This window comes from Anomaloglossus baeobatrachus, chromosome 3 (assembly GCF_048569485.1).
Source record: "Anomaloglossus baeobatrachus isolate aAnoBae1 chromosome 3, aAnoBae1.hap1, whole genome shotgun sequence".
Lineage (NCBI taxonomy): Eukaryota > Metazoa > Chordata > Amphibia > Anura > Aromobatidae > Anomaloglossus > Anomaloglossus baeobatrachus.
The window spans coordinates 695778229-695801076 of NC_134355.1; positions in this window are offsets into that span (position 1 = coordinate 695778229).

A 22848-nucleotide genomic window follows, 5' to 3' on the forward strand; every position below is an offset into this window, starting at 1 on the left:
TCAGCATTTTTTTAGACAATTGGCATTAAAAAAGTCTTCTGACAATGAGACATTTGATTGTTCAAATGATAACGACATCATAAGGCTGAAAAATCTCATATTCTGTACAAGGAATGAATCTGATCCAAACTATGAGATGTTGAAGGAATTACAAATTGAACAGAATGAGAGTACGTTCTCATTTATGTCCGTTTTTGAACGTTTATATAGGGCGGTTATTCCAAATGTCAGATTGGATGGAATGATACGTTTATTCATCAAGAAATTTAATTTCCTTGACAATGCAGCCTGTGCGGTGGCATTAAATAAAAAGTCCCTATTCGAATGTACGACATTTATCGATTTTGTTAGAAATCGCCAAAGTCAATCAAAACAGAAATTAATTAATTCTGAAAAACCAACACAAAAAAGGGTGAGTTTTTGTGAAAAACCAACAGTGTCTCCCAGATCCAAATATTTTTGTGACAAAATTTATGAAATTCGCAGGAAATTTCATGTGAATTATAAGTCATACACCCCCCCTCTTTCCTTGTCACCTTCAATGAAAGAGAAAATTGTCACAAAATCTGATACCGATTATCTCAGACAAGCGATTTTTAAAAGCCCTGAAAGACAGAAACAGGTGTCTTGTGCGGATTCTCTCCCCTGGTCACTAGTGAAAGAAAAAAAGTCGTCCAGAGAATTTGATAGGCAGCGACAGCTGGGTGGTTTTCCAGAGAAAGATATTTTTCCTCATTTAAGGAAAAAAATTGAGTTACAAAATAACTTCAATTCCAATTTTCTGGAAATTACTGTAATAAATCGAATCTTGCAAAAATTGAGGTTTGGTTTTTAGCTGGATAAAAGGGGATTTCTGGATAAATTAATTTTGCTATTTGATAATCATAATTTTTCATATACAGTGAATATATTTATATATTAGAAGTAGTGATAGTAAATCAAGGTCATATTTTCATTTAGTCAAATGATAGTTTAATGTTATAAATTTAATAATTTGATCTCTGTATATGAATAATAATATTTAAAATAAAATAATAAGAGAAAGTAACGGATTTTAAGTGTTTCATTTTTATCATAAATATGATAATAATTTTATTCTTTTATTTCCCTCAGAATTTATCAGTAAAACAGATTGATGAAGTATTAACTTTTTATTTTTACATATGTTCTTGTCTTCAATCAGGTAACATATATTTTCTTGTGTAAGGTTAATTCGCGAAAGCATGATTGAATAATAATTATTATTTTCTCAGGTACCAATGGTCAGAGAAGTATACTTGAACGTTTTTTTTTATGAATATATATATCTCCTTTAGAGTTATTAGAAATGTAATCTGAGCTTTGGAATGTAGTAAAACTGCTTGCTGTCTTGGAATGGTGTTCCTTGCACGTGACCAGAGCATGACTTGATACTAAAAGCTAAAAATAAATGTTTGTTCCATGGTCATATGTACAGTGTGTAATACATTGGAATTTGTTTTTTTCGAGAAGTACTTCAAATTAGTAACATAATCTTTGAAATGCGCATAGAATAATTGGGAATACAGGGATTTGAGTCCGTCAATGTTTTTATGTGAAAGTATGTTACAGTCTTGTGTGCATAGATGTGTCAATGAATGATTGATTGTTTGAGCAGCTGCTAAAGTCAAAGTATTTGGATCCAGAGAGAAAAAAAAAAAAGGGGAATTTTTGTTTTAACTTCGAGGTTATATTATATTATATTATATTATATTATATGTATGTATACTTTTAGATAATAAGTTATAGTACATAAGTATAAATGAAGGAATTTATACCGAATATATATATATATATTATTCTTAGACATATTTCTTTAGTATAGAGATATTAGGATTTTTTATTAAGGGTTTATTCTGAATAGTTACATTCTAGAATAAGGTTATAACGTTTTGATTTTTTTTTATGTCTTTCGTGTTAGTCATTTTTTTTATTGGTACATAGATTGGAAATCATTTTTCTTTTCAAATATGGAAGTGATATTTATAAATGGTCTTGAAGATTTACAACACAGATTTGAATTAATTTAATCTAAACATATTAATTCTTATAATATCATATTTCATGATATTGAAAGGGAGAGGTTTGGTCTCAATCACACACATTTATATTTGATAAATATATGTGTTTACAGGATACTTTAATAATTAATATTTCAAGTACAAAGGAAGAATTGGAAAAAAAAAATATATATTTGAAGTATATCATAATGCATTTATATACTAAGAGAAGTGTATTATTTGCAAGGTTACATGACTTAATTATTTTTATTGGTTATTGATAGGCTTGGTAATTTTATAAGATACTGGTAACATTAAGGTTATGTATTATTAAAGACATAGGTGTTATATACATAGAAGGCCTTATTTTTATTTCAAGTTTTATTTTTATTCCGATTTTCATTTTTCTTTTTATTCATATTTTTTATATTAATTATTTTAATATTCACATTTTTAAATTAAAATCTTAATTCTACAATTTTATTTTTTCTTCAGATTTTAAATATCTCAATTGAGAAAACACTTCAATATTTAGTTCAGTAATATCTAATATAAGAATATTACTTTATTAAATATGAATCATATTAAAAGGGAAAAGTTCCACTTTTTTGGAAGAAAAGATACTTCCTTCATCATATATACAATTGTTTACTTTCTGGTAATACATTATTTTTATATTAGTATGTTAACACAATAAGGATGAAGCATTACTTATAGTTACACATTTCCTTATAGTAGGTTATTTAATAAATAATAGACAAATCAAATAAATTAAATTAGAGTAATAAAGATGGAAGATCGAGGTACATCTAGGTTTACCTTCCTATATTTACAAATAATATATATTATATTTTTAATCAATAATAATTTATAATGGGTATTATTGTGTTTGGATGGTATCATCCAGTCTTTTCTAAAAGGTTATTTGCTTTGGTTTATAATTTACAAATGATCTAACTAATAAGCCACATTGTTGCCTTTCATATTTATAATATGATACATGTTATAGGTACACATTATATTGTTTCATATTTTACATTATATTTTGGTCACATTCAACACATTGCCACCTATGGGTTTGGAAGGGTAATACACCAATGATAAAAAAAGGTCATTACAAGAAAATACTATTGTCTATACCATTATGCAGTATTTTATCATTCTGAGTATCAATTATATTAATACTTTTACGATAATAATAATGACATGGTATTATAGTATTAGAGTTATGATACGCTGTGACATTTATTAGTGATAGTTATTGCCATATTTGGTATCTAGATTAGGGAATGAATCAGTCTTCAATCAAGATTAGAGAAGATAAAAAGACTTTATATTTTTTCCTAAAGTTAAAAGGGATTTTGCAAAAAGGTCCAAAAGGTAACGTCTCAAATAAGACTGTGTAACATACAAAATACACTTACTGTGCTTGCATCTCAGAAACACAATAGTCCTATGATTTCAGGATGGACAATGACACATGGTCTGTGCATTAAGACCTCCCTAAAGTTACTAAGAAGAGCAATGACGTGTTAAAGTTAACCCCTGTCGTGCTGACCAAGAACGTCTTAACATCTGTTATTCGACAACAGGCAGCATGGAGGATAAAAGGTGACTAATGTAAATTGCACTGCACAGACATCAAAGACTTTTGCTATTCTTCTTCTACACTCATGAACTGTGGTTTATCAACATTGGCTATGGACTTTGTAATAAAGAATAAAGTTTATGGACTTTGATCTAACAATGATAAACGCAATACGGGACTGTACTAAATCGGTAACCATTCATTTTTATCAAAGGATTTATTTCTAAGAGACTGTGTTTATGCCGGATTACATCGGAGATAAGAAGACATCAACTCAGAGGACATCATATGGTGACCGGATTTGGTTTTTGCATTTCTTTTTAGGTCTAGCGAAGTATAGTTATATACATTTTTATATGATTGATCAGTCACAGCCTGTCATAACAGGAATCCACAATATTATATTATTGAACTTACAACATGAATAATGCAAATTAATTATTATTCATCATTATTATTGATACTAATCCATTATCGCCAAATAAGGAAAGAAGATTTGTTGTTTTAATGATGTATTAATTAATTTCGGGGTTATTCTACCCGCTTCAAGGGGGAATTGTAAAAACCTTAAAATTAATACATCTAGTTATCAAATATGTTATAGTAAGACATACAAGTCCACAGTTCTGTTTATGTTGGAGGGATATATTTAAATCCTTCCCGAAGCTTCTCGAAGCTTCTAGAAGCTTACGTAATATGGAACTATATTCAACTGTGTTACACTAGAATGCCCTATATGGTTTGAACAGCTGGTATATAATACACGATGGAGGGGGCTACGGGGCGCTCTCCACACTGCCTGCGGTGAGAAGACTCCAGTGCTGCAAGATATGACACGTTGTCCAGGCTAAGAGATGACATCCCCAGCATTGCCGTTCAGGAGCCAAAGAGAGATGGGTAAAGACTTCCCATTGTTCAATATGGACTAAATGAACTCTTTTTACATAAGCTATCAAAGTATATTATTTTTTTCCTTTCTGTAACTGAACCTTGGCAACCATTTTTAAATAGATAAAATACATTTATTTTTTACATTTTTGAGGTCTTTTCTTTCATGCGGCTTTACGTATTTGAAGAAAAATATATTTAAGAGTATATTTTTTAACAATTCCCCTTCACATTTCTTACACATATTAACCCGATGTCTTGTGGGTTCTATTCTGATTCACTGTTTGGTCTATTCTCATACAATCACTATTCTTTTATATATATATATTTTTTTCAATTGTCACAAATCACACGGGACTCTATTTTTCTTTTTCTTTTTATTAAACTGGAAGTTTTATGATAATTTTAATAGACATGTTTATGATAAGGAAAAGCGGATTTTGCATTGAAATCATGTTACTGAGTTATCCAATGAATGTATGGAATTCCCGCCGATTTTTTTCTTTTTGCTGTTAAAGTGGGCGTATTAATGACGTCACACCGGAAGGTATATAGTTTTCGGCTCATTCTTTGACTGCTGATTTTGATGTTGCTTGTGCCTGTATTGTCCTGAGGAAGGGAGCGGACGCTCCTGAAACGCGTAGACCTGAACATGGAATAAAGTCACGTTAAATTCATCTCCTGCACCAGTGGTCTTTGGCGCGGTGTTCAAACATCCATCTCCTTACCAAAAATCATTATCACAGGGATGACTGCTGCCGTTGACCCAGTATATATGCCTGCATAGTGGTTGTGACTTTCACAACTACACTTGGTGAGTAACCTCTGTGAATCATACCCTTTTTGTTTTGTGGGGTAAGACCCTATTGCGCTCTCTTTCCACAGTGTTTTTCACAATCCTTTACATATAACTTAGGATATATATGCCAGATCAGAATCCCAATTTGCAGACACGGTATTGCAGGGTGCTTGCCCCTCATCAGTGCAAAGTATGGGGTGTCTGATCTGGCTATGAGAAGCTTTGTGGGACCACGGGGGAACACTATTCTCCTTATGGAGACTTTGCAAGCCAGTCTGGCTGCTTTCAAGTAAGGGGACTTATAGCTGCCACGCCCCTCTGCAAAATATTCAAATTTTCTCTCCAGGACAGGAGACAAACTCTAGCGCAGCGCCACCTATTGGAAGTAGCGATCCTAAAAGTTAAATGTGGATTTCTAACAATCCTTTACATATAACTTAGGATATATATGCCAGATCAGAATCCCAATTTGCAGACACGGTGTTTCAGGGTGCTTGCCCCTCGTCAGTGCAAAGTATGGGGTGTCTGATCTGGCTATGAAAAGCTTTGTGGGACCACGGGGGAACACTATTCTCCTTATGGAGACTTTGCAAGCCAGTCTGGCTGCTTTCAAGTAAGGGGACTTATAGCTGCCACGCCCCTCTGCAAAATATTCAAATTTTCTCTCCAGGACAGGAGACAAACTCTAGCGCAGCGCCACCTATTGGAAGTAGCGACCTTAAAAGTTAAATGTGGATTTCTAACAATCCTTTACATATAACTTAGGATATATATGCCAGATCAGAATTCCAATTTGCAGACATGGTGTTTCAGGTTGCTTGCCCCTCGTCAGTGCAAAGTATGGGGTGTCTGATCTGGCTATGAGAAGCTTTGTGGGACCACGGGGGAACACTATTCTCCTTATGGAGACTTTGCAAGGAAGTCTGGCTGCTTTCAAGTAAGGGGACTTATAGCTGCCACGCCCCTCTGCAAAATATTCAAATTTTCTCTCCAGGACAGGAGACAAACTCTAGCGCAGCGCCACCTATTGGAAGTAGCGATCCTAAAAGTTAAATGTGGATTTCTAACAATCCTTTACATATAACTTAGGATATATATGCCAGATCAGAATCCCAATTTGCAGACACGGGGTTTCAGGGTGCTTGCCCCTCGTCAGTGCAAAGTATGGGGTGTCTGATCTGGCTATGAGAAGCTTTGTTGGACCACGGGGGAACACTATTCTCCTTATGGAGACTTTGCAAGCTAGTCTGGCTGCTTTCAAGTAAGGGGACTTATAGCTGCCACGCCCCTCTGCAAAATATTCAAATTTTCTCTCCAGGACAGGAGACAAACTCTAGCGCAGCGCCACCTATTGGAAGTAGCGATCCTAAAAGTTAAATGTGGATTTCTAACAATACTTTACATATAACTTAGGATATATATGCCAGATCAGAATCCCAATTTGCAGACACAGTATTTCAGGGTGCTTGCCCCTCGTCAGTGCAAAGTATGGGGTGTCTGATCTGGCTATGAGAAGCTTTGTGGGACCACGGGGGAACACTATTCTCCTTATGGAGACTTTGCAAGCCAGTCTGGCTGCTTTCAAGTAAGGGGACTTATAGCTGCCACGCCCCTCTGCAAAATATTCAAATTTTCTCTCCAGGACAGGAGACAAACTCTAGCGCAGCGCCACCTATTGGAAGTAGCGATCCTAAAAATTAAATGTGGATTTCTAACAATCCTTTACATATAACTTAGGATATATATGCCAGATCAGAATCCCAATTTGCAGACACGGGGTTTCAGGGTGCTTGCCCCTCGTCAGTGCAAAGTATGGGGTGTCTGATCTGGCTATGAGAAGCTTTGTGGGACCACGGGGGAACACTATTCTCCTTATGGAGACTTTGCAAGCCAGTCTGGCTGCTTTCAAGTAAGGGGACTTATAGCTGCCACGCCCCTCTGCAAAATATTCAAATTTTCTCTCCAGGACAGGAGACAAACTCTAGCGCAGCGCCACCTATTGGAATTAGCGATCCTAAAAATTAAATGTGGATGTCTAACAATCCTTTACATATAACTTAGGATATATATGCCAGATCAGAATCCCAATTTGCAGACACGGGGTTTCAGGGTGCTTGCCCCTCGTCAGTGCAAAGTATGGGGTGTCTGATCTGGCTATGAGAAGCTTTGTGGGACCACGGGGGAACACTATTCTCCTTATGGAGACTTTGCAAGCCAGTCTGGCTGCTTTCAAGTAAGGGGACTTATAGCTGCCACGCCCCTCTGCAAAATATTCAAATTTTCTCTCCAGGACAGGAGACAAACTCTAGCGCAGCGCCACCTATTGGAAGTAGCGATCCTAAAAATTAAATGTGGATTTCTAACAATCCTTTACATATAACTTAGGATAAGTAATATTTCATCCTTATTGTGTTAACATACTAATATAAAAATAATGTATTACTAGGAAGTAAATAATTGTATATATTGATGAAGGAAGTATTCTTTTCTTCCAAAAAGTGGAACTTTCCCTTTTAATATGATTCATATTTAATAAAGTAATATTCTTATATTGGATATTACTTAACTAAATATTGAAGTGTTTTCTCAATTGAGATATTTAAAATTTGAAGGAAAAATAAAAAATTGTAGAATTAAAGTTTTGATTAAAAATTTGAATATTAAATAAAAATAATTAATATAAAAAATAGGAATAAAAGGAAAAATGAAAATCGGAATAAAAATAAAAATTGAAATAAAAATAAGGCCTTCTATGTATATAACACCTATGTCTTTAATAATACATAACCTTAATATTACCAATATCTTATAGGATTTCCATAGCTATCATATCAGTAACCTATAAAAATAATTAAGTCATGTAACTTTGCAAATAATACTCTTCTCTTAGTATATATATGCATTTTGATATACTTCAAATATATCTTTTTTTATTCCCAGTTCTTCCTTTGTACTTGAAATATTAATTATTAAAGTATTCTGTAGACACATATATTTATCAAATTGTGATTGAGACCAAACCTTTTCCTTTTAATATCATCAAATATGATGTTATAAAAATTAATATGTCAAGATTAAATTAAATTATTTTTTGGAAGCTTCAAAGACCTTTTAACCAAGTAATTGACATCGGCAGCTGCTCAGACAATCAATCTTTCATAGACACATCTATGCACACAAGACTGTCATGGTTCTTTAACATACATCGACATAGAAACATTGACAGACACATATCCCTGTTTTTGATTTTCAATTTCTCTATGCGCATTTCAAAACTTCTTGAAGTATACGAATAATTTATTACACATACTCATGAGAAATAGGTACCTTTGATAGTCACATACTGTACATTTGACCATAGAACAAACAGACTCTTATTATTATTAGCTTTAGTAATTCAAAAGTCTCATGCTCTGGTTACGTGCAAAGAACACCATTCCAAAACAGCAAGCAGTTTTAATTGCTCCACTTCACAACTCAGATTACATTTCTAATAACTCTAGGGAAGACATATATTCATAAAAGAAACGTTAAACTAATGGTTCTATGGCAATTGGTACCTGAGAAAATAATAATTATTATTAATCATGCTTTCGCGATCAGCCTCACACAATAAGATATATGTTACCTGATTGTGGACAAGAACAAATTTATAAATAAAAAGTTAATACTTCATTAATCTGCTTTACTGATAAATTCTGAGGGAAATAAAAGAATAAAATTATTATCATATTTATGATAAAAATGAAACACTTAGAATCAGTTACTTTCTCTTATTACATTTTATTCATATACAGAGATCAAATTATTAATTTATAACATTAAACTATCGTTTAACTAAATGAAAATATGAATTTGATTATACTATCACTACTTTTAATATATATATATATATATATATATATATATATATATATATGTAATGCATAGATTCACTGTATATGAATAATCATGATTATCAAATAATAAAATTAATTTACCCAGAAATCCACTTTATTTAGCTGAAGACCAAACCTAAATTTTTCTTCAAAGATTCGATCTATTAGATTCATTTTCAACTTGTAGGAATCTCTGAAATTATTTTGTAACTCAAATTTTTTTCTTAAATGAGAAAGAATGTCTCTCTCTGAAAGACCACCCAGCTATCGCTGGCTATCAAATTCTCTGGATGACATTTTTCCTTTCACTAGTGACAAGGGGAGAGAATCTGCACAAGACACCTGTTTCTGTCTTTCAAAGCTTTTACTCATCATTTGTCTGGGATCATCAATATCTGATCCTGTGACCAATCCCTTCACTGGAGACAAGGGAAACAAAGGTTTTTCCTGTGGAAAAAGATTTTTAGATGATAATAATTGTGATGGATTGTATGGTTTGTAACACGTATGCAATTTCCTGCGAATTTCATACATTCTGTCACAGAAATATCTGGATCTGGGAGACACTGTTGGTTTTTCGCAGAATCTCTCCCTTTTTTGTGTTGGTTTTTCAGAATTAATTAATTTCTGTTTTGATTGACTTTGGTGATTTCTAACAAAATCGATAAATGTACATTCGAATAGGGACTTTTTATTTAATGCCATCGTACAGGCTGCATTATCAAGGAAATTAAATTTCCTTATGAATGTGGAAATTAAAGATTTTAATCTGACATTTGGAATGACCGCCCTATATAAACGTTCAAAAACGGACATAAATGAGAACGTACTTTCATTCTCTTTAATTTGTAATTCCTTTAACATCTCATAATCTGGATTCGCATCATTTCTTTCACAGAAGATGACATTTTTCAGTCTTATGATATCGTTATCATTTGAACAATCAAATGTCTCATTGTCAGAAGACTTTTTTAATGCCAATTGTCTGAAAAAATGCTGAGGTATCCATATACGGAATAACTGAGTCTTCTCACTATTGGTTAAATTTAATTTCTCAACGGAACTTTCAAATATTTCTGAATTTCTGCATACATGTATTTTAGGATTATATGCGGGAATTAATTTGCATAAGTCCAATAGACTCTTTCTAAGTTTAATCCCTAACTTAGTCTGTTCTATTTTTAGAAACTGATCGTTGCCATTTTCTCTCTGCACGTGTCCTTCTCTGACAACTTTCTGCACGTCTCCCACTCTGGCTCCTCCCCCTTCTGGCTTCTCTACGTCATTTCCTGCTTCTTCTCCAAAGTCCAGAAAATCACCTTGAATACACGGCACATGTCTGCCGCCATCTTCAGGATTCTGATTAGCAAAATTACAGTCTAAATCTGACTTTTCATTTGCAACATTACAGTCAGAATTCACAATATCACTGACTGACATTCCAGGTTCGAAGCAGTCTTTGGATTTCTCTATCACTGACTTTCCTGACAATTCAGGTTGTCTATTTCCACCATTTTTACATTTTTCTACGATTAACTTGTGAAATTCATAGACTAAATGACAGACATTTCTGATTTTCTGTTTCTCTCTATTAAAAGACCTTGCACATTCTACACGTGAATTCTCAAGTTCACACTCCCCATAAAGGCATACCCATAACTCTTCCACATTAGAAATATCTGAATAAGTGAACTGAAGTTTACTTTGCTTAACATAAGAAGAGATAAAATCCATTTTCTTACCTGAAATGATCAGATGATCTGATGGATGATCCTCTAAGACTCGATTCACTTTGTTCAGCACGTCCAATACTTTTTATGGACTGACTTATTTTTTTCTTGCTCAAAGACACGTCAAAAGAGTATCGTCTATTGCTTAGCAAAGTCTTTAAAGTTCATTTAAAAAAAACATTCATGCAACTTGACTTATCCGTATTTCCTAGGTTCTGCGTGATTTTTATAAATTGTCAATTCCCTGTCACTTTGCAGGAGGCATATGTCTCTGTCCCCCCTTATGCAAAGTGAAGGAAGAAGAGAAAAAATTAAAAAACACGAATGGCTGGCTCACCAAAATGTTAAAAAATATACTCTTAAATATATTTTTCTTCAAATACGTAAAAGCGCATAAAAGAAAGAACTTCAAAAATGTAAAAAATAAATGTATTTTATCTATTTAAAAATGGTTGCCAAAATTCAGTTACAAAAAGGAAAAATAATATACTTCATTAGCTTACGTAAAAAGTTCAATGAGTCCATACAAATCAATAGAAATCTTCATCTATTTCACCTTGGTTCCCAAATAGAATCATGTTGCAGGACTGATAAATATATCTTGCTTCGTCTTGGGTGAATGCAGGATAGGCTGGATGGATGGATCCGCTTCGACATGTGTGGATTGACTCTCGGAGCAAGAGTGAGCAGCCACCCCCTCCCACCGGGCTATATGACAACTGTCCAATCCATATAGGGTGTTTCAGTTGAACACAGTTACATATGACATAATCATTAGAAGTTTCCAGAAGGAAGGATATATATATATATATATAAATAGGCACCATGCTATGTCAGCATCTATCCATACTTAATACAGATACCTTATTATTTATTCCTTATAAAAACTTTATCAATAAGCTATGCCCTTCCAATATAGACAAAACTGTGAAAACATATATACTATAAAATGTTTGATAACTAGATGTATTAATTTTAATGTTTTTACACAAACAACTCACAACACAACACAAACACATGGGAAAGTGACAAGGACATATACTCATGCGAAAACAAAGGAGCTGGACAAGAAAAAAGAGGAGGAGACACAGATATAGGCATGGCACGCCCTTCTAAAATCATGTAAAACACCACAAGGTGACTCCAAGCGGAGTTCTCCCTTTTTTCCAAAAATTGGGCCACACACACACCCACCCCTTCAGTGGCAGCACTTGTGCCCCAGTTGTACACTTCACAGCTAGATTTGCATCAAGCACATTCAAAAATACGCCATAGTTAACCGTCCCCAAGAGGACACCGGGGTAGGTAGCAAAGTCTTTGCTGAACCATGACTTGTTCATCTTGGCTCCTTTTAAAAAACACAGCAAGCAAGGGTTACTCCAACCGGAGTCTCCTTTTTTTCCAAAAATTGGGCCCCACACACACCCACCCATTCAGTGGCAGCACTTGTGCCCCAGTTGTACACTTCACAGCTAGATATGTATCAAGCACATTCAAAAATACACCATCCTTTTCCGTCCTCAGGATTGCACCGGGGTAGGTAGCAAAGTCTTTGCTGAACCATGACTTGTTCATCTTGGCTCCTTTTAAAAAACACAGCAAGCAAGGGTTACTCCAAGCGGAGTCTCCCTTTTTTTTCCAAAAATTGGGCCCCACACACACCCACCCATTCAGTGGCAGCACTTGTGCCCCAGTTGTACACTTCACAGCTAGATTTGCATCAAGCACATTCAAAAATACGCCATACTTAACCGTCCCCAGGAGGACACCGGGGTAGGTAGCTAAGTCTTTCCTGATCCCAGCTCTGTTCATCTTGGCTCCTTTTAAAACACACAGCAAGCAAGGGTTACTCCAAGTGGAGTCTCCCTTTTTTTTTCCAAAAATTGGGCCACACAGACACCCCATCAGTGGCAGCACTTGTGCCCCAGTTGCAAACAGGATGTTTTGATTTGCATCAAGCACATTCCAAATCCACAAGCATTTACTCTCCCCAGGATGACACAGGGGTAGTAAATTCCTTGTGGATCCATGACTTGTTCATTTTGATGAACATTAGTCTGTCCACATTGTCACTGGACAGACGCGTGTGCTTATCTGTCAGCACACACCCAGCAGCACTGAAGACACGTTCAGAGACAACGCTGGCAGCTGGACACAACAAAATCTCCAAGGCGTAAGTTGAGAGCTCTGGCCATTTTTCAAGATTTGAAGCCCAAAATGAGCAAGGCTCCATTTGCAAAGTCATGGCATCAACGTTCATTTGGAGATACTCCTGTATCATCCTCTCCAGCCGTTGACTATGTGTCAGACTTGTTGTCTTTGGTGGCCTTGCAAAGGACGGTCTAAAAAAATTATGAAAAGATTCAATAAAATTGCTGTTACCAGCACCAGATACGGTGCTACTGGTACGGGTAGACTGTTGAAGATGACGAGACCGTCCCATGTTTGTCAAGTTACAACTGGGAGATTCACTCCCTGCACCTGCACGGTTGTTTGGTGGAATAGCCGAGCTAAGATCGAGTAACAGCTTCTGCTGATACTCCTGCATATGTGCGTCCCTTTCTATGGCTGGAATTATGTCACAAAATTTGGACTTGTACCGGGGATCTAATAGTGTGGCAAGCCAGTAGTCATCATCACTTCTAATTTTGACAATACGAGGGTCATGTTGGAGATAGTGCAGCAAGAAGGCTCTCATGTGTCTTGCGCAACCATGCGGACCAAGTCCACGCTGTGTTTGTGGCATAGAGGTGCTAACCGTTCTTTCTTCCTCTGACATCTCCCCCCAACCTCTTTCAACTGAAATTTGACCAAGGTCTCCCTCATCCACTGAGTCTTCCATGTCCATGGACAGTTCGTTCTCCATTTCTTCATGTTCTCCTGCACCTTCCTCAACATTTCGCCTGCTACCATGCGCCCTTTTTGATCCCTGTCCCCCATGGTCCCATGCCTGCCGCGTTGGTGAAGATGAACGTCTGGACCTTGGTGATGTTGTTGTGTCTTGCGCATATGAATCCTCCTGTAGTTCCTCCCCTTCCTGTTGTCCCACCCCCTGACTCCAAATAGTGTTTAGCGTGTGCTCCAGCATGTAAATGACTGGAATTGTCATGCTAATAATGGCATAGTCAGCGCTAAACATATTCGTCGCCATGTCGAAACTGTGCAGAAGGGTGCATAGGTCCTTGATCTGAGACCACTCCATCAGGGTGATCTGCCCCACCTCTGCATCTCGTTGGCTCAGGCTATACGTCATGACGTATTGCACCAGGGCTCGGCGGTGCTGCCACAGTCGCTGTAACATGTGGAGAGTCGAATTCCAGCGTGTCGGCACATCGCATTTCAGGCGATGAACCGGCAGGCCGAAAGACTTCTGGAGCGATGCAAGTCGCTCAGCTGCAGCGGTTGAACGGCGGAAGTGAGCAGACAGTTTTCGTGCCCTGGTCAGAAGGCTATCTAGGCCGGGATAGTGTGTTAAAAATTGCTGGACAACAAGGTTCAACACGTGAGCCATACAAGGCACGTGTGTCACCTTGCCCAGGCGAAGGGCCGCACCCAGGTTTGCAGCATTGTCGCACACGGCCTTACCAGGCTGCAGGTTGAGTGGAGACAACCATTTATTAAACTCAGTCTCCAGAGCTGCCCACAACTCAGCCGCTGTGTGACTCCTATTTCCAAGACATGTCAAGCTAAAGACCGCCTGATGCCGTTGCGCTCTGCTGCCAGCATAGTAATGAGGGGTGCGTGATTCCTTCTGCGCAGTGAGAACGCTGGTGGCCTGACCAGGCAGGCTTGGGGCAGAGGTGGAGGACCCAGATGAGGTGGAGGAGGCAGAAGCAGTGGCGGAACTTGGACAGACAGAGGATTGACACACAAGTCGTGGGGACGGCAAGACTTGTGCAGCAGACCCTTCACCATCTATCATCATAGTTACCCAGTGCCCAGTCAGCGACATGTAACGTCCCTGTCCATGCTTACTGGTCCAAGTATCGGTGGTGAAATGCACCCGTTCACACACAGAGTTTCTCAAGGAAGCGGTGATGTTGTGTGCGACATGCTGGTGTAGCGCGGGCACACCTTTCTTAGAGAAGTAGTGGCGACTGGGCATCTGGTACTGGGGCACAGCAACAGACATAAGACAGAGATCTGGCTGCTGTGTGTAGACGGTGTTGAGTAGGGTGTCCCTGGAAAAATGCAGGTTTGTGAGGAAAGTGCAGGCGTAGACATGATGTTGCCTTCATCCAACGTTGGTGCTATCGATATCTGAGAGAGCTGTACACACGCACTTGTTTCCCCTTCCAAACCAACTGACGACCTACCAAGCAAACTGCCTGTTGCGGATACAGTGGTGGAAGTTGTGCGTGGAAAACCAGGTGTGACAGCTGTCCCCACAGTCCTAGAAGATGAACAGCAAGCGGATGCACTGGAAGGGGCAGGCGGTGGATGGTTCGCTCCGCTAGGCCGCATTGCAGCACGGTGAGCTTCCCACTGGGACATATGATATTTATTCATGTGACGATTCATGGAAGAAGTTGTCAAACTGCTGAGGTTTTGCCCTCTACTAACAGAATCACGACAAATTTTGCAGATCATATAATTTGGGCGATCTTTTGCTATGTCAAAAAAGGACCAGGCTAGGCAAGGCTTAGAGGGCATGCAACCTGCTGAGCCCCCCCGACTAGTGCTCAGAGGCAGAGTGGTGGCTGAGGATGCAGTTGTAGATGTGCTACCAGTGCTCCGACTCTGTCCAGGAAGGCGCAAGGTAACTTCGTCGTCGGTTGCATCCTCCTCCACCGCCTCTGTTGACCTCCTCGAGTGCCTGACTGTGGGTTGACAGTAGGTGGGATCTAGAACTTCCTCATCAATTGTTGTGTTTGCACTCCCCTCACCCTCAGACCGAGCCTCTTCTTGCCCTGACCGAATATTTAAGTTATCATCCCAATCTGGTATCTGCGTCCCATCGTCATCAGTATGTTCCTCATTGTCTATAACAACAGGTGTTACAGTTTGTGAAAAAGGGATTTCAGCGGTGGTCTAGCTTTATTAATAGCAGAATAAACAACAATAATTATCCCTGACAATGCAACTACGGCCCTTAAACTGGCAGCATAGTATAATGGCTTAGTAACAATGAGTTTGAGTGTGCAATGCAGGCAGACGTGCTGCAAATATCTTTGCACTAGTGGGACAATACAGAAGTCCAACAGCCACTTTTAGGATGCCACTAAGTTTCCTCAGTGTTTGCTAGTATAATGGCTTAGTAACAATGAGTTTGAGTGTGCAATGCAGGCAGACGTGCTGCAAATATCTTTGCACTAGTGGGACAATACAGAAGTCCAACAGACACGTTTAGGATGCCACTAAGTTTCCTCAGTGTGTGCTAGAATAATGGCTTAGTAACAGTGAGTTTGAGTGTGCAAAGGGCAGGAGGGTACAGTGGCAGGGTTGTGGGTCTCTATGTAGAGGAAAGGAAGCCTGCCTTTCTATCCCTCCTAATCGGGAAATGCAGCGAGGAAATCCCTGACCTTAGCTACACAGACGCTGTCATCTTGTGTAGCTGTTAAAATCTGTTTTCACGGCCCTGACTGTCACCTATGGCTCTGACCCTGCCGGTATTAGCCCTTACAAGGGCTGAAAGAAACTTCTATCCCTATTCTGTATAGCGCTGTGTATAGAGCGTACACAGCAGTATCGGAGACAGGAGCTACGCCAGCGGTGACTGACACCCAGACGCAGAAGAGATAATGGCGTCCGGATGGGCAGATACTCGTTTTTATAATGCAGGGACATGTGACATGGACATCCTATCACACATGCCGTTGCTTCTCTGGCTAAAAGTCCACTTATCTGTGTGTGTGTCTGGGATTGGCTGACATGCTGGCCCACCCCACTACACACGCACGCTTAGGGAAGGAAGACAAGGGGAAAAAAAAAAAAATGGCAATCGCCATTATCCAAACAGCAGTGATCTGAATGCGCTGTTCCCGCACACTATACACTGAAATTTCATAATAGTGTGAGTCACAGAGTGACTTACACTATTACAGCGGAAAGCCAGCTAGTAATTAGCTTGTCTTTTTGCTGTTAGAACCGTTCTCGAACGTATCTAGAACTATCAAGCTTTAGCAAAAAGCTCGAGTTCTAGTTCGATCTAGAACAGCCCCCAAAATCACTCGAGCCGCGAACTGGAGAACCTCTAACCGCGAACCGCGCTCAACTGTAGTCCTTTTTCAACTCATTTTGTATATGACCAAAAGTGCAACTCTGCAGGGACACCGTACTCAACGCCGTCTCAGCACAGCAGCCAGCCCTCAGTCACTCAGATGTGGACAAATAAAAGACCATTCCTCCTATCCATGACAAAGCGTTGAGATTCACTCTGTGCAGCACAGATATTTAGTGGAAAAGCAGATCTAAGGTTGCGTACCACCTTCTGCTGATACTCCTGCATACGTGCATCCCTTTCTATGTCAGGAATTATTTCGCCAAAATATGTCTTGTACCGGGGATCTAACAGTGTGGCAACCCAGTAGTCTGCATTACTTCGAATTCGTTCAATTCGAGGGTCATGTTGAAGGTAGTACAGCAAGAAGGCGCTCATGTGTCTTGTGCTTCCAGGAGGACCAAGTCCTTGGTGTGTTGGTGGCGGAGAGGTGAGAATCGTGCCTCTTTCCTCTTCCCTCTCCCCCCAACCTTGCACAACCGAAATGTGAGCAAGCTCTCACTCATCTGCTGAGTCTTCCATGCCCATCGCCAGTTTGTCCTCCATTTCTTCATGGGCTCCTGCATCTTCCTCAACAGTTTTGCTGATACTATGCACCCTTGTTAATCCCTCTCCCCAACCGTCCCATGACTGCCGCCTAGGTGCCGCTGACCGTCTGGACATTGGAGATCTTGTTATCCTTTCCGCATATGACTCCTCCTGTACTTCTTCCCCTTCCTCTTGTCCCAACACCTGACTCCGAATAATGCTTACAGTGTGCTCCATCATATAGATGAGCAGAATTGTCACGCTGAGAATGGCATAGCCAGTGCTAAACATCTTCATCAACATTTGTAAACTGTGTAGAAGGGTGCATAGGTCCTTGATCTGACACCACTCCAGCAGCGTGATCTGCACCACCTCTGGATCAAGTTAGCCCAGGGTATATGTCATAACGTATTTCAGCAGGGCTCGGCGGCGCTGCCACAGATGCTGCAACATGTGTATATTAAACTTCCTGTGTGTCACCACATCGCATTTCAGGCGTTGAACCGCCAGACCAAAAGACTTATGGAGCGATGAAAGTTGTTGAGCTGCTGGGTGCGATTGATGGAAGTGAGCACATAGCAGCGTGCCCGCTGCACAAGGCCATGTAGGCCGGGATGGTAGTTTAAAAATTGCTGGAGAATCAGATTCAACACGTGAGCCATACAAGGCACGTGTGTCACATTGCCCTGACGAAGGCCCGCAGCCAGGTTTGCATCATTGCTGCACACTGCTGTTAAGTCACCACCGGAGTCCGCTCCGTCAATTTGTACTCCTGTCGCCAGGTGACAACGTGTTCCTTTCGTGTATAGTGTTGATGATGGGAGAGGAGTCGATGCCAGCGGCGCAGGTGGACACAGGTTATGCTCACCCACTGGGCTGCGTTACCTTGACAGATGCAAAACCACTGGCTGAATGTAGGTGGTGGGTGTCTCACAGATGACGTACCATCATTCAGATACAACCATTGGGAAGACACCACATCCTTTTTTAGGCCCATCCTGTCTGCAGACCACTGCCAGGCAAAGCTATGAACCTCTGGTTACTGTTACCCCCAGTTCAGTTTTATGATTTTGTGTGCTTGTTTCCTGACTACTTTTCCTGCCTGCTGTTTATGTACCTCGTTGGCCAATCCGCATTTCACCTCTGCTTGTTTTCTGATTCAATCCTGGCTGTCCCATTTTGCTCCTGTTCCTCAATTAATGTTTTGACCTTGCCTGACTACTATTCTCTGGAACTGCAGCCTTCCACAGGTATTGATCACCTTGGGCCCTGTGTAATTCCAAATCCCTGTATAGGGTTGAAAGGGTTTCAGGGTTCTGGGGGTCCTACCTTGTGAGTGGCTTCCCTCTAGCCTATCCTTTACAGCCCGGCTGAGTGTGTGGATCAAGGAAGGCGTTACACCGTTCTCTCTGCAGAAGGCCATGTAGGCCAGGCTAGTGATTTAAAAATTGCTGAACAACCATGTTCAACACGTGAGCCACACAAGGCACGTGTGTCACATTGTCACGGCAAAGTGCCGCACCCAGGTTTGCATCATTGTCGCACCCGGCCTTCCCTGGCTGCTGGTTGAGTGGAGACAACCATTGATGAAACTCGGTCTCACTCTCCAGAGCTTACCGTCCACAACTCCTCAGTGGTGTGACTCACAATTCACAGACATTTCAAAGAAAAGAGTCGACCGCCTCATGATGTTGAGCTCTGCTGCCAGCATAGTAAGGAGGTGTGTGGGATTCCTTGTGCGCAGTTACAACGCGGGTGGCTGACCACACAGGGTTTGGGCCGAGGTGGAGGACCCACACGAGGTTGAGGAGGCAGAAGCAGTGTAGGAACTTCTACATACAGAGGAAGGATTGACACATAACTCGTGGGGACGGCAAGACTTGTACAGCAGACCTTTCTCCATCTCTCACCATAGTTACCCAGTGCCCAGTCAGCGACATGTAACTCCCCTGTTCATGCTTACTGGTCCAAGTATCGGTGGTGAAATGCTCCCTGTCACACACAAAGTTTCTCAAGGAAGCGGTGATGTTGTGTGCGACCTGCTGTGGTAGCACGGGCACGCCTTTCTTGGAGAAGGAGTGGCGACTGGGCATCGGCTCTTGGGGCACTGCGATGGGCATAAGGTCTCGAAAATCCTCGGTCTCAAAAGGGTGTAAAGGCAGCCTTTCTGTAGCCAACAAGTTGCAGATGCTGAAACTCAACCTCATAGGCATATCATGCCCTTCAAAAATCATGTAAAACACAGCAAGGGGACTCCAACCACAGTCTCCCTCGTTTCCACTAATTGGGCCACACACACCCCACTTGACTGGCATCAGTTGACCCCCATTTTCAAAATGAAAAAGATGCTTTGCATGAAGCACTCTCAAAAATACATGTGCCTTTCGCCTTCCCTGGATGACCCAGGGGAAGAAAAGTCCTCTGTGAGGCATGACTTGTTCATTTTGGTTCTTTTAAACACAGCAGGGGACTCCAACCACAGTCTCCCTCGTTTCCACTAATTGGGCCACACACACCCCACTTGACTGGCATGAGATGACCCCCATTTTCAAAATGAAAAAGATGCTTTGCATGAAGCACTCTCAAAAATACACGTGCCTTTCGCCTCCCCTGGATGACCCAGGGGAAGAAAAGTCCTCTGTGAGGCATGACGTCCTCATCTTGGTGAACGTTACTATGTCCACATTGTCAGTGGACAGACGCGTGTGCTTATCTGTCAGCACACCCCCAGCAGCACTGAAGACAGGTTCCGAGAGAACGCTGGCTGCAGGACACGACAAGATCCCCAAGGCGTACGTGGCGAGCTCAGGCAATTTATCCAGATTGGAATCCTAAAATGAGCAAGGCTCAAGTTGCACAGTAATGGCATCTATGTTCACTTGCAGATACTCTGATATCTGTGTCTCCTCCTCTTTTTCCTCGTCCAGCTGTTTTGTTTTCGCATGAGTCTATGTCCTTCTCACTTTCCCATGTGTTTGTGTTGTCTTGGGAGTTGTTTGTCACCTTTTGGACACCTTTGAGGGTGTTTTCCAGGTGTTTTTAGGTGTTTGTGATTGCCTCCCATTGTTTTCAATGGGGTTCGAGAGTTTGACGAACGGTTCGCCGAGCGGGGCACCGTTCGGCAAACCAAACCGAACTCGAACTCTAAGGGGTGGCTCATCTCTAGTTACAACAGGACATGGGAAAGATGAGGCCTCCTAAAGATAAGCCAAGGAAAGCAAAGGAAGGTTTTTGTTGGAAATGCAGATGAGTTGGAGGTGGTCTGTTCAGATTATTATTATTATATGTTTATAGAGCACCATTGATTCCATGTTGCTGTACATGAGAAGGGGGTTACATACAGAATACATACACAAGTTACAATAGACAGATCACTTTTGAAGGTCTTCTGGTGGAGGTGTGAAGTGTCCATGTAGTGGGTCATAAAACCAGGTGTTACATTGAGTCCTTTTGTTAAAGCTCCAAACATCTTTATTAGTTTAAATTCCCAAATTTTTCTCCCTCTGTCATTCTTAAAATGACCTTTCAGTATTGATACATTTAAATCTGTCATACTGTGTCCCATTCTAGAGAAATGTTTTTCCACAGCAGCGTCAGCTCATTTTTTATAGTGTGGCTGTGGAGATTCATCCTTGTTTGTAGTTTTTGTTTACTTTCCCCAATATATGTTCCTCCAGGGCATCTTGTGCACTGTATCATGTCACCTCATTGGAGGACGTACATGAAAATAAAGGCCCAGTCACACGCAATGACTTACCAGCGATCCCAACAATGATACAACCTAATAAGGATCGCTGGTAAGTCGCTGGGAGGTCGTTGGTGAAATGTCACACAGTCAGGCCTTACCAACGACACAGTAGCGATCAGCGACCTGTATAACAATCTCGAATAGGGGCGTTGTGTTTGAAAATCGTTAGGAAGTCGCGTCAAACACAGCGACGTGTCCTGCCCAGCAGGACATCGCCTTTGAAGAAAATGGTCCAGACTATTCGGCAACGACTAGCAATCTCACAGCAGGGGCCTGATCACTGAAAGGTGTCACACATCACGAGATCGCTGGCAAGATCGTTGCTACGTCACAGAAACTGTGACTCAGCAACGATCTTGTTAGGGATCTCGTTGTGTATGACGGTTTAGTCCATGATCTTGTAGTCCTGATTTGTGTTGGCTATGTGGACCATATTTGTTGGTAAAATGTGGGTACAGGTCCTGCATTTTTTACTATTTCAGGGGTAGAGATGAGCGAACCGGCCCCGGTTCGGCTCGAGGTCGGTTCGCCGAACGAAGGTCCCGTTCGAGTTCGGCTCGTCGAACGTTCGACGAACCGAACTCGAACTGCATAGGAAACAATGGCAGGCAATCACAAACACATAAAAACACCTAGAAAACACCCTCAAAGGTGTCCAAAAGGTGACAATCAACTCACAACACAACACAAACACATGGGAAAGTGACAAGGACATATGCTCATGCGAAAACAAAACAGCTGGACAAGGAAAAAGAGGACACACAAATATAGGCATGGCACGCCCTTCTAAAATCATGTAAAACACCGCAAGGTGACTCCAAGCGTAGTCTCCCTTTTTTTCCAAAAATTGGGCCCCACATACACCCACCCCTTCAGTGGCAGCAGTTGTGCTCAGTTGTACACTTCACAGCTAGATTTGCATCAAGCACATTCAAAAATACGCCATTCTTATCCGTCCCCAGGATGACACCGGGGTAGGTAGCAAAGTCTTTCCTGATCCCAGCTCTGTTCATCTTGGCTTCTTTTAAAAACAATGTAAGCAAGGGTTACTCCAAGCGGAGTCTCCCTTTTTTCCAAAAATTGGGCCCCACACACACCCACCCCTTCAGTGGCAGCAGTTGTGCCCCAGTTGTACACTTCACAGCTAGATTTGCATCAAGCACATTCAAAAATACGCCATTCTTATCCGTCCCCAGGATGACACCGGGGTAGGTAGCAAAGTCTTTCCTGATCCCAGCTCTGTTCATCTTGGCTTCTTTTAAAAACAATGTAAGCAAGGGTTACTCCAAGCGGAGTCTCCCTTTTTTCCAAAAATTGAGCCCCACACACACCCACCCCTTCAGTGGCAGCAGTTGTGCCCCAGTTGTACACTTCACAGCTAGATTTGCATCAAGCACATTCAAAAATACGCCATTCTTATCCGTCCCCAGGATGACACCGGGGTAGGTAGC